Source organism: Pristiophorus japonicus, chromosome 5, assembly GCF_044704955.1.
Source record: "Pristiophorus japonicus isolate sPriJap1 chromosome 5, sPriJap1.hap1, whole genome shotgun sequence".
Taxonomy (NCBI): Eukaryota; Metazoa; Chordata; class Chondrichthyes; family Pristiophoridae; genus Pristiophorus; species Pristiophorus japonicus.
The window spans coordinates 200409134-200426424 of record NC_091981.1 but is presented as its reverse complement, the minus strand read 5'-3'; the positions used below and the strand labels follow the sequence as shown (position 1 = coordinate 200426424).

Genomic DNA, 17291 nt, shown 5'->3' with positions numbered 1-17291 from the left:
CAACTTGTTATAGTTTAAGTGCCTTGAAATTCACTGGTGGTAGTGGTTATGATTTGAATTTTCTGGATTATATATAGCATTTTCAAGCTCTTACAATTTAGTGATATTGGGAAGTATGTCAACATGGTGAAAAAGAGGGAAAACTGTACAAATTCCAACTAAATTAGAAGTCTCAATTAATATGTCTCAAACCTGGAAAAGGTAAAATAAGGGGTCTACCTTCAGAGGTTGAGTGGAATAGAGATAGTTTCACCATGTTTCTAACTTGTCTTCCGACCTAGGGATGCTTAATACTAATGTACAAAATGTTCATTTCCTACACTGATACTTGGAGTGCAGTTTGTTTAAGTAGTAAGATATTAAAATGAATAACTTCTTTATGCAGTATCTCACGTAATATGCATTTCTTATAATTCGCAGCTTAAAGGCTGTATCCGTAACCACGAAAACATACGAGTTCATATTTGTTGTGATAATTGAATAAATTCAGTGTACACAGCTCACCTAAGGATAAAGTAATATAATTTGGGGCTCAATTTTCCCCAATGCCATTTTTTGGCGTATTGCAAGAGTTACACCCGTTTCTTTTGGCGTGACTTCTTCAAAAAAAAACTAGCAAGTTTCCCTGTTCTACTTTTTGAAACTGACGCCGTGTAGCCTGTCCTTTACCTTCGGGGAGTAGAGCCTAATGTCTGCGCCGAAAAACGATGCCCCCACTTCTGCGCATGTGTGGGGGGAAAAAAAATGATCCGCATGCCCAATACACCTCCCGGTCTGCATTTGACCATTTTAAAAGAGCCAGTTGTGTGTGAGAACTTTCATTCTCAGTTGAAAAATCGGAGCTGCAATACAATATGCAACGTGGCTCAAGGACCAAGAATTTCTCACAGGATGAAGTGGAGGCACCAGTTACTGTAATTGAGGCCTGATGGCACGAGCTGGACACCAGCAGACGTCACATAAAATTTCACCAAAAGAAATGAAGAAACTCTGGAACCAACTTGCAAAAGATTACTGTGCAATGGTGATCACCCCGAGGTCTGGAGGCCAGTGCAAAAAGAAGTGGCAAGATCTTGGTCAAGTAGTTAGTGTATTTTCATTTTCATTTTATTCACTGGAATTGCAATTGTAAATGTGACCATCTGTATATGTCTCACCCAGCAGAAAGACACCCTCTCTAAATAGTTATATTTTCATCTTTGCAGAGGAAGATGGCACACAACAAAAGAGAGAGAACTCAAACAGAAGGAGGACCGGCAAATCTGCACCCAATGACACACTTGGAAGACGGTTGCTGCTTTGATGGGTCCTGCCTGGAGAAAAGCAACCACCACTGCACAAGCTGGACCCACACTCGAGGGAGAGGGTAAGTCCTGCAAATTCCACAGTCTGGCTTTGCTAAATGTTAAATACTGCATGGGCTAGCCATGCTTCGGTTCATGGGGATGATTGCATCAACCGAAGCGTAGCTGATGGAATGTGTTATCATTCATTGTGATCCTTCAAATGAGCCTGCTACCTGCGCTGTGTGAGCCTACTCATGCCACCCTGCCCCCTCCTCTGCTGCTAACCATTTGTCTGTTCTGTTATATTTTGCAGAACTTGAGGCCAGCCCTGATGAGGCTGAAGCCGATGCAGAAGAAGATTCAGACGCAGACGAGCCTGAAGAGAACATCTTCCAGAGCATGGGGAGGGGTGGGAGGGGCAGGGTGAGGATGAAGCCCCCACTGTTGTACTCACTCTGGAGGAGGTGCAGGTGCCGCCCATTGAGGTGCCAGCCCTTTCCTGAGTGGTACGAGTGTTGGGACATTCCATGGTTTCACACTGTCTGAGGCTGTGGGTCCCAGTGGGATGCAGCGAGGCACACCCAGGGCCTCACCATCCGAGGCTGCGGGTCCCAGTGGGATGCAGCGAAACACACCTAGGGTGAGGAGGGGAAGGAGAGCTCGACAGCGCTCTCCTAAGGTGCAGGGTCTAACAGATCTGGTTCAGATGATGGCAATGAGGGCGGTGAGCATCAACCACATGTGATCACTTCTTGACTCCCTTCAAAACTTTGCATAAAAACAATGGCATCTTTCTGCGCTGATTTTTTTTAATGTGCGCTGGTTTTTCTTAAGTGCCCAGAAGGTTTTTTGGGAGTGGTCACCTATGCCGTCCTAGGAAAAATGTAAGTTGGCCAAACTTGCATAAATCTGAAAAACTGCTGCAGACAATCAGGTTACCCCTATGAGCAAAAAAATACTAACCTAAAAAAATCGTAACTATGGGGCGCCGAAACTTTGGGGAAAATTGGATATTTTAATTTACGCCAAAAAATAGCAACAGATTGGCTGAACCCGGCATGGAGACAGGTGATAGTACAAAGGTAGAAGTAGATGGTCTTTGTGATAGAGTATGGGGTTGGAAATTCTGCTTGGGGTTAAATAAGATGCCAAGGTTGCAAACCGTCTGGTTCAATCTGAGACAGTGACCAGAGAGGGGAATAGAATCCGTTGCAAGGGTATGGAGTTTATGGTGGGAGTCATAAACAATGGTTTCAGTTTTCCCAGTGTTCAACTCGAAGAAGTTTTGTCACATTCACTACTGGATGTCGGACAAGCAGCCAGACAACTGAGGCAGTAGCAGGGTCAAGACAGCTGGTGGAGTGTTAAAACTAGGTGTTCTCGGTGTACATGTGGAACCCGGTGATATGTCTTCAGATCGTGTCACCATAGGGCAACATATAGATGAGGAGGGGGCCAAGAATATTTAAATGTGCTTTAAACATAAAATAAGGTAAATAAGACAAAATCAGCAGTTCTATATCACTTCAGCTGAACAGTGTTGGAGAGGTGTTCTGACAGAGAGACACTTGGATATTAATGACTCCACCATACAGCTGTCATTTGTGTACTAATGCACAGTTTTTCATGCTTGCACAGAGTGAATGAATGTATTGTTTTAATGCAAAATTTAGCTGCTGCCAGCCTACTATACAAGTGAAAGGTGCCAGTGTATCTATAATTCATGTACAAGAAATGTACACCATTTAGCAGCCACCACAACAATTGAAGATGCTGCATAAACAAGTGATCACTGCTCAAAGGCACTCCCTGCTGGCTCTCGGCCTTTTGGCTAAGATCATGCGTAACTGACCTGACCAGCCACCATGACCTCCGGGTGGTTCTCCCTGGATCAGGAAGGTATATGCTTGCTTTTTTGGAAACAGGAGGTGGGTGGGGTGGCTTGACCCATCCACCTCCACGGAGGTGTGTGGGGGACCTGACCCATCCACCTCCATGGCACGAACCTGGTATTGCAGTACTTCCAGGAACGGTGCAGTGGCTCTAGGCCTTTTGGCTAAGAGCATTGGCGCAGAGTGATCCTTGGCGTGTGCAAGGTGACCTCTGGCGTTTGTGATTTGACAAAGAATTGGAACGATTGGCTATGAATTTCAAAAAAAAAAAATCTGTTCTTATCAGTTTAATATCCCCTATGGGGACATGATATTGAATTGATTTTTGGACAGGGAGCTGAATCAGGGGCATGCCCCGTCCCCTCCATGCACCGACCTGGTATTGCAATATTTCCAGGAACGGTGCAACTTCGCCTCTCAGCCTTTTGGCCTAAGATCAAACACATTGGCGCAAAGTGATCTTTGGCGTTAGAGTTGATCTGGAAAGAAATTGGATAAAAAAATAAAATAAAATAAACAAGTGATCAATGCTCAAAGGCACTCCCTGCTGGCTCTCAGCCTTTTGGCTAAGATCAAGTGTTGACTGGGGATTTCATATGCTAATTGACCAATTGCAGAAACTCGTCTTTCCAGTTTGGCTGGGTCTGAGCTTTTGGCTCGGGCGAAGCACCAATTGGGGAGAAGAGGAAAATCTGCATGTCGACCCACCATTGGGCGGGCCCGGAGGCCCGCCAAGGTGCCGGACTGGTACCAAGAAAGATTGACGGCTTCAGCCAAAATACACACCGAAAAGAGGAATCTGCAAACCGGATGGCGGCGAACCAGGGGGTCCGAAACACCATCCGAGTGATGGTGAAGAAAGTGGAAGGACAGACAACGATCAACCGGGGCCTCTTTGTGAAGAAAATCCTGCTTGGAACATGCGGCATAAAAGTCGCCGACATCTTCGCCTTGCAGGACCTCCCGAAGAGAGGTTACTTTGATGTAACCTTCAGAACCGTCACCCTACGCTTGAAGTTCCTGAAGGGACTGAAGGAGGCGAGTGAACCACTGCGGTCAGTGCTGACTTGGGAACCACTGTTCATCCTCCCGTCGCAGAGAAGACGCACTATCACAGTGCAGATGTACAACACCCACATCCCGGTCATTGATGTGCTGACTTTCCTCGCCAGGTATGTCGATGGGGCAGGAAACAGCAGCGACTTGAAAGACCTCCACGGGATTTGGACCAGCAAGTGCCAGATCCAGGTCACCATGAAAGTGGACGCCAGCGGAACCATCCTGCACCCCCCCTCCAGCTTTGCCATCGGAGGAAGTCGGGGCTACATGATGTACCCTGGCCAACCCAACGTGTGCCGCACCTGCGGGAAGGCAGGCCATGTGGCGCCACAACAGTCATCTGCCGAAACTGCAAAAAGGAAGGCCACCAGACAAAGGACTGTAAGGAGACCAAGTGCTGCAACCTCTGTGGTCTGGCTGGGCACCTTTATAAAAACTGCCCCAAACACAACTTCAGCTATGCGCAGGCAGCAAAGAACATTGCACGAGAGGAGGAGGAAGCTGAGGAACACAACGCTCCAGAGGAGACCTACACCCTCTCACCGACCAACATGCTGGGCAAAGAAGCAACCGCCCTCATGGACTCAGAACAGGCCGGTGAGGAAGAGAAGCCTGATACGACGAGCTGTGAGACGCCAGCAGCCAACAGTGAAGCTCTCCCCCAGCGCACCGAGTCCAGTAACGAGGAGACAGCAGACGATGAAGCGGGATGGGAGACGGTCAAGAAAAAGGCCCGCAAGCGTAAGGAGAACAGGCAAGCAAGGGCCCCTGCGGAAACGACAGGGAAGAGGCGGCTAACAACCACGACAGACAGCAGCGACGGCAGCTCGTCTGATGAGGAAAGGCAAGACAAAGCCCCTCACTACCGCCACCACAACAAGAGGCAATACGCCAACCCACAGCCACAGGCGACCAAGAGCAGTGAAGTGCCCAGCACACGCCACCTCCGGAATACGGGGAGCGACGCAGCGATCGAAGCACACCAGCTCGAGAAAGTTGTGAGTGAGGAAAAGGGGGAACCACCAACACCAGGCGAGGACAGTGCAGAGGACATATCGGACTTTCTGACAACACTGCACCAGTCCCCTGCTCGAAACACTCCCACGGCAGAGGACAACCAGTATGCCAGCCTAGGTGAAGTAGACTTTTACATTGAAAATCGATGTATGCGGGAACCAGCCACTGGGCAAGTCTCCAACGTAAAGGACAGTTTATTTGAAATGTAAATGTTTTGAACTGTAACCTGTAACTTAAACATGGATTTAAAAATTGCATCTATTAACGTGCGTAGCGTAAAATCCACTACACGATGTGTTTCCACCTTGGGGTACCTCGCCAAGGTCAAAGCAGACCTGCTGTTCTTGCAGGAGTGCGGGCTGCCGCACTTCAGCAGTTACCGGCAGTGGTCACGATGGTGGGCCCATGGACCATCCATATGGTCAGGAGGCAACAACTGCCAGTCTTCCGGCCTTGGCATTCTGCTGCTGGGAGGCCACTTCACCATCACTGAAGTTAAGGAGGTGGTGGGCGGCCGCCTCCTCGTAGCAGATGTAATGTACAAAAATTCCCCTCTAAGGCTAATTAACGTGTATGCCTCGCCTCTCAGGAGCGAGCGGCTGGTCCTCTTCCAGCAGCTCCCACTGCTGCTGGCGACATCCAGGCCGGTCATTCTGGGCGGTGACTTCAACTGCATCATCGATGCGGCTGGACGATCCAGCAGAGCCGACAGCAAGCTGGACACCACGCCCAGACTCCTGATGGACGCGGTAAAAGACGCCAAGCTGTGCGACGTCTTCAGCAACCCTGCAGACAGAGCACTGCGCAGGTACACCTGGTCGAGACCAGACGGGTCCGTCCGTTCCAGAATAGACTTCCTATTTGTGTCCCACACGCTCAAGGTCAGATCCACCGACGTCACGCCGGTGTTCTTCTCTGACCACTGCCTCCTACTGGCCGACTGTCGCCCACAGGAAAACCAGAAAGTTGGCAGAGGGATATGGAAGCTGAACGTGAAACTGTTGACTCCGGAAAACATAGAGGAACTTAAGAGGGATTACAAAGGTTGGAGAACCGTAAAACCCCTCTGCGATTCCCCAATGCACTGGTGAGAAACAATCAAGACAAACATCAAGACGTTCTTCATCCTCAAAGGTGTTCAGGAGGCGAGAGGGAGACAGAGGGAATTGTCCCAACTCCAGAAGAGCATGCAACACCTGTTCCTGTTGCAGTCGATGGGGGTCGATGTCGCGGAGGAACTCGAAGAGGTGAAGGGCCAGCAAGCCTCGCTCTTTGCCTCAGAGTCCTGCAAAATCATCTTCCGCTCCAGGTTCCGCTCCGTCGAGCAGGATGAGACGTGTTCGCGCTTCTTCTTCCAAAAGGTACACAGGGGGAGCTCTGTGATCACCAGCCTAAAGGAAGAAGACGGTTCTGTGACGTTTTCGCAGCCTGACATGCTGAGGATCAGCAAATCCTTCTATGCCAGGATGTATGACGTCAAGCCCATAGACTGTGCGGCCTCCCAGTCGTTCCTGTCGTCTATCACGGAGGTCCTAGACGACAGCGAGCGGGAGAGTCTGGACCACCCGTTAACTCTGGACGAGATGACAAAGGCCGTCCGCTCTCTTGCGACGAGTAAAACTCCCGGAAGCGACGGCTTACCGGTCGAGTTGTATTCGGCTCTGTGGGACTGGATGGGCCCAGACCTGCTGGAAGTGTACCAGGGTATGCTTCTGGCTGGCAGTATGTCAGAATCAATGAGGAAAGGCATCATCACCCTCATCTACAAGCAGAAGGGGGGAGAGGGAGGAAATCAAAAACTGGCGGCCCATTTCGCTGCTCAATGTGGATGACAAGAACCTGTCGAAGGTCATCGCCAACAGGGTCAAGTCTGCTCTTGAGCTGGTGATTCACCCGGACCAGACCTGCGCTGTCCCCGGCAGCAAGATCTCTGATAGCCTGGTGCTACTCAGGGATACGATCGCCTACGTGCGGGACGGGGGGGGGGGGGGTGTGGGGGTGGACACCTGTTTAATCAGCTTAGACCAGGAGAAGGCCTTTGACAGGACATCGCACACGTACCTGATGGACGTGCTCTCCAAAATGGGGTTTGGGGAGGGTATCCGCAATTGGATCCAACTGCTCTACAGAGACATCAGCAGCGCAGTTCTAATCAACGGGTGGAAACTGAAAGCTTTCCGATCAGATCTGGAGTCAGGCAAGGCTGTCCTCTCTCTCGTCTGTCTTGTTTGTGTGTTGTATCGAGCCCTTTGCCGGGTCCATCAGGAAGGATGCGGGCATTAGAGGGGTGACGATCCCAGGCAGCGGAGGCGCTCAGGTCAAGATCTCCCTGTACATGAATGACGTAGCCATCTTTTGCTCAGATCCGCAGTTGGTCGGCAGATTGCTCACAATCTGCGACCAGTTTGAACTGGCCTCGGGAGCAAAGGTCAATCGCAGCAAAAGCGAGGCCATGTTCTTTGGCAACTGGGCCGACAGATCCTTTATACCCTTCACCGTTAAGCCAGATTACCTGAAGGTGTTGGGAATATGGTTCGGAGCGGATGGGGCGTGCACCAAAAACTGGGAAGAGCGTATCGCCAAAGTGAAGCAAAAACTGGGATGGTGGAAGCTGCGCTTCCTCTCCATGGCAGGAAAGAACCTGGTCATCAGGAGTGAGGTGCTCTCGGGGTTGCTACACGTGGCACAGGTCTGGCCCATTTCTCGCTCCTGTGCCGCGGCAGTCACCCGGGCCGTCTTCCACTTTGTCTGGAGGTCCAAAATGGACCGTGTCCGCAGAGACACAATGTACAAATCTCTGGACAGTGGAGGAAAGGATGTTCCGAACGTGACCCTCATCCTGAAGGCCACCTTTGTGCGCGGCTGCATCAAGCTGTGCACAGACCCCCGGTACGCAAACACCAAATGTCACTACGTGCTGAGATTCTACCTGTCCCCGGTGTTGCGAAGGATGGGTCTGGCCATGCTGCCGCAAAACGGCCCCACCAGCTGGACCATGCCTGTCCACCTGTCCTTCGTGGAAAAGTTTTTCACACAAAACCCGTTTGACCACAAAGCCATAAAACAGTGGTCAGCACGTAAGGTCCTGGACGCCCTACGAAAGAAGGAGAGGGTGGACCCTGTCGGGTGGTTCCCTGAGCAGACTGTCGAACTCGTTTGGCACAACATCTCATCGCCAGAGCTTTCACACAAGCACCAAGATGTAGCTTGGTTGGCGGTGAGGAGGGCCCTACCCGTCAGAGCGTTCATGCACAGCCGGCCCTCAGCAACACGGCACGGTGCCCATCTCCTTCAAGATTGCGCCTTTGCAAGGCAGGTCTGGAAAGAGATGCAGTGGTTGCTGTCGAAGTTCATCCCAAACAGCTCCGTAACACAGGACTCTGTGCTCTACGGGCTATTCCCAGGGACACACACCGAGACAGACATCACCTGCTGCTGGAGGGCCATCAACTCGGTGAAAGACGCACTTTGGTCTTGCCAAAACTTGCTGGTCTTCCAGAGCAAGGAGATGTCCACGTCTGCGTGTTGCAGACTGGCGCAATCCAAGATCCAGGACTACGTGCTGAGGAACGCACTAAAAATTGGTGCAGCCGCCGCAAAGGCACGGTGTGGAAGAGCTACAGTTTAAAGCCCTTCCGCCACGGTAAACCCAGGGGATGGAATCAGTATAAAACTCCCCTCGGGCTGCAATGGTAAACCTTTTGTATACATAGAGCACCATGACCTGCAAACACCTATGTAGTGCCATGTATAATGCAAGTTCTGTTGCGTAATGCATGTTGGAAACCTCACTGTGTACTGTATGGTGACACATGTAATGTAACTTAATGAACGAACCATAATGTATCCTGGATTGTATGAATCGAACCTTGAAATGTAAAGTAAAGAAATGTATTGAACGGAACTGCAGTCAGCATCCAAATGTAATGTATGGAATTGCTGACCGCATCCAAATGTACTGAACTGTTTTCGAATGTATTGTGCAAATTTTTATATGAAATAAAGTATATTTTGAAATTGAAAAAAAACAAGTGATCACTGCATTTTTGAAACTTTCAAGTGCTGCTTCTTTCAACAGCACAGTTTGCTCTGCCTGTTTGTGCTGGCTTCTCAGTTCTGTTGAATATTTATACTATACATATAGAATTGGTCATTGGACATACATCTGCTACTGTACATATAAGAATTGTGTGCAAGTTTGATTTTTAGCCTGAAGGTTGTTCACTAGATAAACTGTGAAGCGTTCGCTACTCAGCTGAACCACCAACTTCCACATTTTTGTTCTTCTGGGAACTATGTATAGGGATGGGATCCAGTCTTGGCAGGGACCAGTCTGATTTACATAGAAAAAAAGAGTAGGGCTTCTGTGGCTCAGCTCTTTAAAATTTGCTTTGCAGAGCATAAAGGGAGAAAAAAAGAATTAATTTGCATTTTATCTTGCATCTTTCACAACCTCAGGATATCCTAAAGTGCTTTTGAAATTAAGTTGCTGTTGTAATCTAGGGAAATGCAGCTGACAAATTGCACACAGCATGGTCGCACAAACAGCAATGAGATGATGACCAGACAATCTATTTTAGTGATGTGGGTTGATGGATGAATATTACCCAGTACACTGGGAGAACTCCCCAACTCTTTTCAAATGGTGCCATGGGATCTTTTACATCCACCTGATAGTGTAGTCCCTTACAAAAGATAGCACCTCCAACAGTGCAGCACTCCCTCAGTACTGCAGTGAAGTGTCAGCCTGGATGATGTGTTCAAGTCTCTCGAATGGGACTTGAGCTCATAACCTTCTGACTCGGAGGCAGGAGTGCTTCCACTGAGCCAAAGATGACACCATATGAATTTGGTGTGCTGATATGAAATTTAGTGTTGATTTAGACTGTGTATTTTACTTTTAAATATAGATGATTTAATTTTATACAACCTATATATTTGAGTGCCACTCTTGTAACAGGTGAGTTTCCTGCATTGTTAATCATGTGATTGCTGAATTTGTTTCAAGTTTGTAGTTTTCTGTTCACTGATAACTTTAAAGCAGCTTACAATGTTAGTATGCACTTTAATGCAGGAGCAGTTACTCGATTTTTAAATCTAATTTGTGGTTTTAATCTGCTGCTTCATTTCTGTTCAATGTTACTCAAAACGAATACAGTTTTAGCTTAGAGTGCAGTGTTTGACTTTTAGTGTGATGTGATTTCCTTATGAAATGGATGAACTATGGCAATTTGCTATGGTAGAAAATGTTCATACTTTTATCAAGAGGTTTAACTAATCTGTTTTTTTTTAAGTTGATAAATTAGTTATGTGATTTTAACTCTTCATGGTTTACTGGAGAAGAAACAAGACTTTAGCGGGCATTATTTTGAGATACAGCAGAAAGAGGTTCGCACACCCAAATTTTGTGATTTGGGGAAATATGCAAGTAGGCAAATCTTTATCCTTTCATTACTGAAGGACTTTGGATGCATAGAACATAGAAACATAGAAAAATAGGTGCAGGAGTAGGCCATTCGGCCCTTCTAGCCTGCACCACCATTCAGTGAGTTCATGGCTGAACATGCAACTTCAGTACCCCCTTCCTGCTTTTCTCACCATACCCCTTGATTCCCCCTAGTAAAACATAGAAAAACCCGCGACCTTGACATTATCAGCACCAACAACACATCAGGCTTACTTCAACAACACCTGCCTCCCCTGTGACCTTTGCCATCAAGAAAAACACAAGCAGCAATGTTGTGGGAAAACCCTCGCCTACAAGTTCCCCTCCAAATCACACAGCATCCTGGCTTGGTGATGTATTGCTCTTCCTTCATTGTCACTGGGACAATGCCTGAGATTTCCTACCTAACACTGTCATAGAAGCACCATCACCACAAAGACTGCACACAGTTCAAGAAGCTCCCCAACACCTTAGCAACTAGGTAATAAATGCGGTCTTGCCAGCATCACCCACGTCCTAAGAACAAATAAAACAAGTCATGGATAAACAGCAATGCAATTAAGAATTCAAAAATCCTGGAAAAACTGGCAAAAAAAGAGTATGTATGCAATAGTAACCAGAAATGAAGGTTAATGATACTGATTTAAAAATAATTGGTCATAAATACAGGTATTTGTGTGCTACCAATTTGTGACAGTAGTGAAGAAAAAAAGGAAGCTGGAGCAAACCACATGAAAGAATTTGAATTTACCTTGAAGAATCATTCCTTTTGAGTTAACTCTTAAATATTCCTTCCTATATAATTGGCATGCTTATTATGAATGAGCACATTTTCATTATGCAACTTATTTTAGTTTTTGGATAATCTTCTGTTAGATATTTTGGCCCCAAGTTTCCACATGATTTGCTCCTGATTTTTAGGAGCAACTGGTGTAGAACGGAGTATCTTAGAAATCGGAATTCTCGCCATTTAGTTTGCTCCAGTTCTAGTCAGTTAGAACAGTTTCACTTTGGAACAGAATTTTTTTTTCAAAAGGGGGCGTATCCGGCCACTTACGGCTGTTTTCAAAGTTTCGACAGTGAAAACTTACTCCAAACTAACTTAGAATGGAGTAAGTGAAGATTTTTGTACGCTCGAAAAAACCTTGTCTACACTTTAGAAAATCAGGCGTAGGTTACAAATCAGGCGTAGGGAATGGGGGGGGGGGGGATTTAAAGGGAAGTTTACAAACATTAAACACTTCAGTTTTACAAATAAAGAGTCATCATCAATAATAAATGATAAAACATCAATAAATCAACCAATAAATCAATCAAAAAAAATTAATAAGAAATAATTTTTTTTTTAAATCAATAAATAAAACATTTTCTACTTGCCGACTGCAGCACCGGGAGCCCTCCAACAGCGTGCTGGGATGCCCCCCCCCCCCAGTGTGTCTCTGTCAGTGTCTCTATCTCTCTGTCTGTCTGTGTGTGTCTCTCATTCTCTGTCTGTCAGTGTCTGTGTTTCTGACAGCGAGGGGGGGAGGAGGAGGAGATGGGGGGGGGGGGAAAGGAGATGGGGGGGGGGAAAGGAGATGGGGGGGGGGGGGAAAGGAGATGGGGGGGGGGGAAAGGAGATGGGGGGGGAAAGGAGAAGCGGGGGGAAAGGAGATGGGGGGGGGAGGCTGAACGGGCCGGGCCCAAGACTTCGGGCAGGGCCCGTCCCCAGAACCAGATTTACAGGTGGATTGCGTTGGGTCGGGTCGGGGGGATCGTGGTCGGGGGGGTGGTGGGAGGGAGGTCGGTTCGGTTCGGGTCGGGGGGAGGGAGAGGGAGGTCAGGTCGGATCTAGTCCGGGGGCGGGGGGGGTGGGGAAGCGGGAGTCGGGTCAGTGTCGGGGTCGGGTCCGGTCCAGAGGGGGTGGGGGGGAGGGGGGAAGCAGGTGTCGGGGTCCGGTCCGGGGGCGGGGGGGGGGGGGAGCGGGAGTCGAGTCGGGTCGGGAGGAAGCAGGAGCTGGCCGTGGGAGGAGCCTTATTCACGCAGCCCCAGTGAGGCCATTGGGCCAGGGTTAGGGGCTGCGTGCTTCGGCCCCTCCCACACAGTTTTGGGCGCCTGGAGCTACTGCACATGCACGCCCACTGTAGCGCGCATGTGCAGAGGTCCCGGCACTGTTTTCAGCGCAGGGACCTGGCTCCGCCCCCTACAGCTCGTGCTGCACTGCGCCGAGGGCCAGAGGACCTGCAGGAAGCTGGAAGTTTTTTTTAGGCGCACTTTGTGGCGCGAAAAACGGGCGTCCATGTCGGGACTGCGCCGTTCTAGGCACGGCTCGAAACTTGGGCCCTTCATGTGCATAGTTTTTGCTATGCCTTAAGGGACAGTGACCATGAAAGCTGTTGAATTGTTGTAAAACCCAACTGGTTCACTTCTGTCCTTCAGGGGAAGGAAACTGCTACTCTACTTGGTCTGGCCTACCTGTGACTCCACTTGCATATGACATGATTGACTCTTAATGTTTCCAGGCAACTAGGGATGGGCAATAAATGTTGTCTTGCCACTGTCGCCCACATTACAAAAACAAATATTCACAAAATTAGGTTTGCAATGAGAACATATATATTTTTAAAGTTTAAAAACAAAGATGTTTGATCTAGGAAAAGAGCAAATTTTAGATGGATGAAAGGGGCTGTAGCCCAGTTTAAGGGAATGGAAAAATTGTCAGATAAACCAGCAGATGAACAATAGGAAATATTTAAATAAGCAGTGAGCAAAGTTTTGGCTTAAACATATACTACCCAGGAATAAGGACAAGACTTCTATGGATTAGAAAGAAAGAAAGACTTGTATTTATATAGCACCTTTCATGACCACTGGATGTCCCAAAGAGATTTACAGCCAATTAAGTACTTTTGGAGTGTAGTTACTGTTGTAATGTAAGAAACGCAGCAGCCAATGTGTGCATAGCAAGCTCCCACAAACAGCAATGTGATGATTAGTGGGGTGTCACAGGGATCGGTGCTGGGACCACAACTATTTACAATATACATAGATGACCTGAAAGAGGGGACAGAGTGTAGTGTAACAAAATTTGCAGATGACACAAAGATTAGTGGGAAAGCAGGTTGTGTAGAGGACACAGAGAGGCTGCAAAGAGATTTAGATAGGTTAAGCGAATGGGCTAAGGTTTGGCAGATGGAATACAATGTCGGAAAGTGTGAGGTTATCCACCTTGGGGGAAAAAAACCCAGTAAAAGGGAATATTATTTGAATGGAGAGAAATTACAACATGCTGAGGTGTAGAGGGACCTGGGGGTCCTTGTGCATGAATCCCAAAAAGTTAGTTTGCAGGTGCAGCAGGTAATCAGGAAGGCGAATGGAATGTTGGCCTTCATTGCGAGAGGGATGGAGTACAAAAGCAGGGAGGTCCTGCTGCAACTGTACAGGGTATTGGTGAGGCCGCACCTGGAGTACTGCGTGCAGTTTTGGTCACCTTACTTAAGGAAGGATATACTAGCCTTGGAGGGGGTACAGAGACGATTCACTCGGCTGATTACGGAGATGAGGGGGTTACCTTATGATGATAGATTGAGTAGACTGGGTCTTTACCCGTTGGGGTTCAGAAGGATGAGGGGTGATCTTATAGAAACATTTAAAATAATGAAAGGGATAGACAAGATAGAGGCAGAGAGGTTGTTTCCACTGGTCGGGGAGAATAGAAATAGGGGGCACAGCCTCAAAATATGAGGGAGCCAATTTAAAACCGAGTTGAGAAGGAATTTCTTCTCCCAGAGGGTTGTGAATCTGTGGAATTCTCTGCGCAAGGAAGCAGTTGAGGCTAGCTCATAGAATGTATTCAAATCGCAGATAGATAGATTTTTAACCAATAAGGGAATTAAGGGTTATGGGGAGCGGGCGGGTAAGTGGAGCTGAGTCCACGGCCAGATCAGCCCTGATCTTGTTGAATGGCGGAGCAGGCTCGAGGGGCTAGATGGCCTACTCCTGTTCCTAATTCTTATGTTCTTATGACCAGATAATCTGTTTCTGTTATGTTGATTGAGGGATAAATATTGGCCAGGTCACCAGAGCTAACTGCTCTGCTCTGCTCTTAGAAATAGTGCCATGGGATCTTTTGTGTCCACCTGAGAGAGCCTTGGTTTAACGTCTCATCTGAAAGACGGCACCTCTGACAGTGCAGTTCTGAAAGTGTGCTGCACTGTTAAATGTCAGCCTAGATTTTTGTGCTCAAGTCTCTGGAGTGAGACTTGACCCTAAAATCTTCTGATTCAGAGATGAGGGTGCTACCAACTAAGCCACAGTTGGGATTAGAGAAGAAGGGTCCAGTTCAACACAACAATATTGGATTCATAGTTATGGAAGCTGCTTTTTAATTGAGGTTAATTGACGTGTGCACACCTCCTGGCCAAATCCATTAGAGTGAATCATAGTCCACTGGCAGCTTAGTACTGGTTCCACTCTGTGTCTACATCTTCGGTAATTCATCATCACCTTTGCTAGCTTGTCAGCAAATTTCATATCTCTTTGCTGTAACAATTTATAGTTTTTACAAATTTGTTCCGGGATGTGGGTGTCGCTGGCATGGCCAGCATTTATTGCCCATGAGAAGGCAGTGGTGAGCCGCCACCTTGAACCGCTGCAGTCCGTGTGGTGAAGGTACTCCCACAGCACTGTTAGGGAGGGAATTGCAGGATTTTGACCCAGCGACGATGAAGGAACAGCGATATATTTCCAAGTCAGATGGTGTTTAAACCCATCATGTCTGAACTGACCTTCCTACGTTCTTTCTTTTTAATATATAAAATTAGAATGTTTTATTTGTAATATGTAAATCTCAGGTTGTTATGGTGTATCGGTTAGGATTATGTAGCACAAGTTAAACGATTGCGAGTTGCAGTATTAACCTCCCTTATTCGCTTTGTCTACTTATGGAGAAAGGTTGAGATCCACTGTCTTTTTGTGTTATAGTGCTGTAACACTATCAACCTGCCAGTCCCACTCCGGAGAGTAGTTCAGACAAAAAGCACGTGTCCTAGAACTATTGGGGCAAACTTCTAAGTATCAGCCTTGGCTCAGTGGTAGCATTTTTACCTCCTTGAGCCCTTCTAACTCAAGTCTCACTCTAAGAGAATTGAGCACATTATCCAGGTTGACACCATGAGTACTGATGAGGGAGTACGGCACTGCCAGAGGTGCCATCTTTCGGATGAGATGTTAAACTGAAGACCCACTTGCCCTCTCAGACGCACGTAAAATAACCCATAATACTATCAGAAGAAAAGCAGGGGAATTCGCCCAGTGTTCTGGTCAATATTTATCCCTCAACCATCATCACTAAAAAACCACTTCTTTCTGGTTATTATCTCATTGCTGTTTGTGGGACCTTGCTGTGTGCAAATTGGCTGTCCTATTTTCCCTACATTATAACGGTGACTACACATCTTCATTGTCTGTAAAGCATCTTGGGATTTAAAAAAAATTATTTTAGGAGGTGTGGGTGTCGCTGGCAAGGCCAGCATTTATTGCCCAGAAGATGGTGATGAGCTGCCTTCTTGAACTGTAGAGGGCAGTTAAGAGTCAACCACATTGCTGTGGGTCAGACCAGGTAAGGACAGCAGATAGGTTTTTATGACAATCCAGTAGTTTCATGGTCCTCATTACTGATACTAACTTTTATAATTTCACATTTATTTAATTAACTGAATTCCCGATCTGTAGTGGTGGTATTTGAACTCGTGTCTCCGGATCATTAGTCCAATAACATAGGGCCCAAGTTTCCGCCCTCTGGAAAATCGGCGCATCTCCTTAAGGTGTGCCGACCTTCTGGAAGAAAAAGGGCGCCGAAAACTTACCTTGTGATTCTCCGGTTTCCTCAGGACGTCTTCGTGCTCGGCGTGGCGCAGCACAAGGGGTCGGGGCGGAGCCAGGTCCCTGCACTGAAAACAGTGCCGGGAACTCAGCACATGCACACTAGAGTGTGCGCATATGTGCAGTAGCTCCAGGCCCCCGATGCTGCATGGGTGGGGCCCGACCCTAGACCTGGCCGAATCTGCTCACCGGGCGAAGATCGGGACTCGGACCTGCCTCCCGTTCAGCTCCCTCCCTCCCGTTCAGCCATCCCTCCTCCCCCACCCTTCTCCCTCCCCCTTCTCCCTCCCCACCCCCCCCACACATACACGCCCTTCCCTCCCCATTGGTGGTGGGGCCCGCCCGCCCGGCATCTCACTGGGGGCGGGCTTCGCCCAAAGTGTTGATGGCAGCCCATTCAGCCTCTCTCTTCCTCCCTCCTCTCTCCTCCTCTCTCCTCCTCCCTCCTCCTCCCTCCTCTCTCCTCTCTCCTCCCTCCTCCCCTCCTCCTCCCTCCTCCCTCCTCCCTCCTCCCTCCTCCCTCCTCCCTCCTCCTCCCTCCTCCCTCCTCTCTCCTCCTCCCTCCTCCCTCCTCTCTCCTCCTCCCTCCTCTCTCCTCCTCCCCTCCTCCCTCCTCCCTCCTCCTCTCTCCTCCTCTCTCCTCCTCCCTCCTCTCTCCTCCTCCCTCCTCTCTCCTCCTCCCTCCTCTCTCCTCTCCCTCCTCTCTCCTCCTCCCTCCTCTCTCCTCCT

At 48.2% G+C, this 17291-nt stretch overlaps 1 protein-coding gene and 2 pseudogenes across 2 annotated transcripts in view; all 3 read left to right on the top strand.

Moving 5' to 3' along the window:
* The window catches only part of LOC139264557 (retinol dehydrogenase 12-like), a 57554-nt gene that overhangs the window by 19764 nt on the left and 20499 nt on the right, over positions 1–17291 (top strand). The window lies entirely within an intron of this gene.
* Positions 3098–3329, top strand: LOC139264917 (U2 spliceosomal RNA; annotated as a pseudogene).
* LOC139264835 (U2 spliceosomal RNA) lies at positions 3430–3591 on the top strand (annotated as a pseudogene).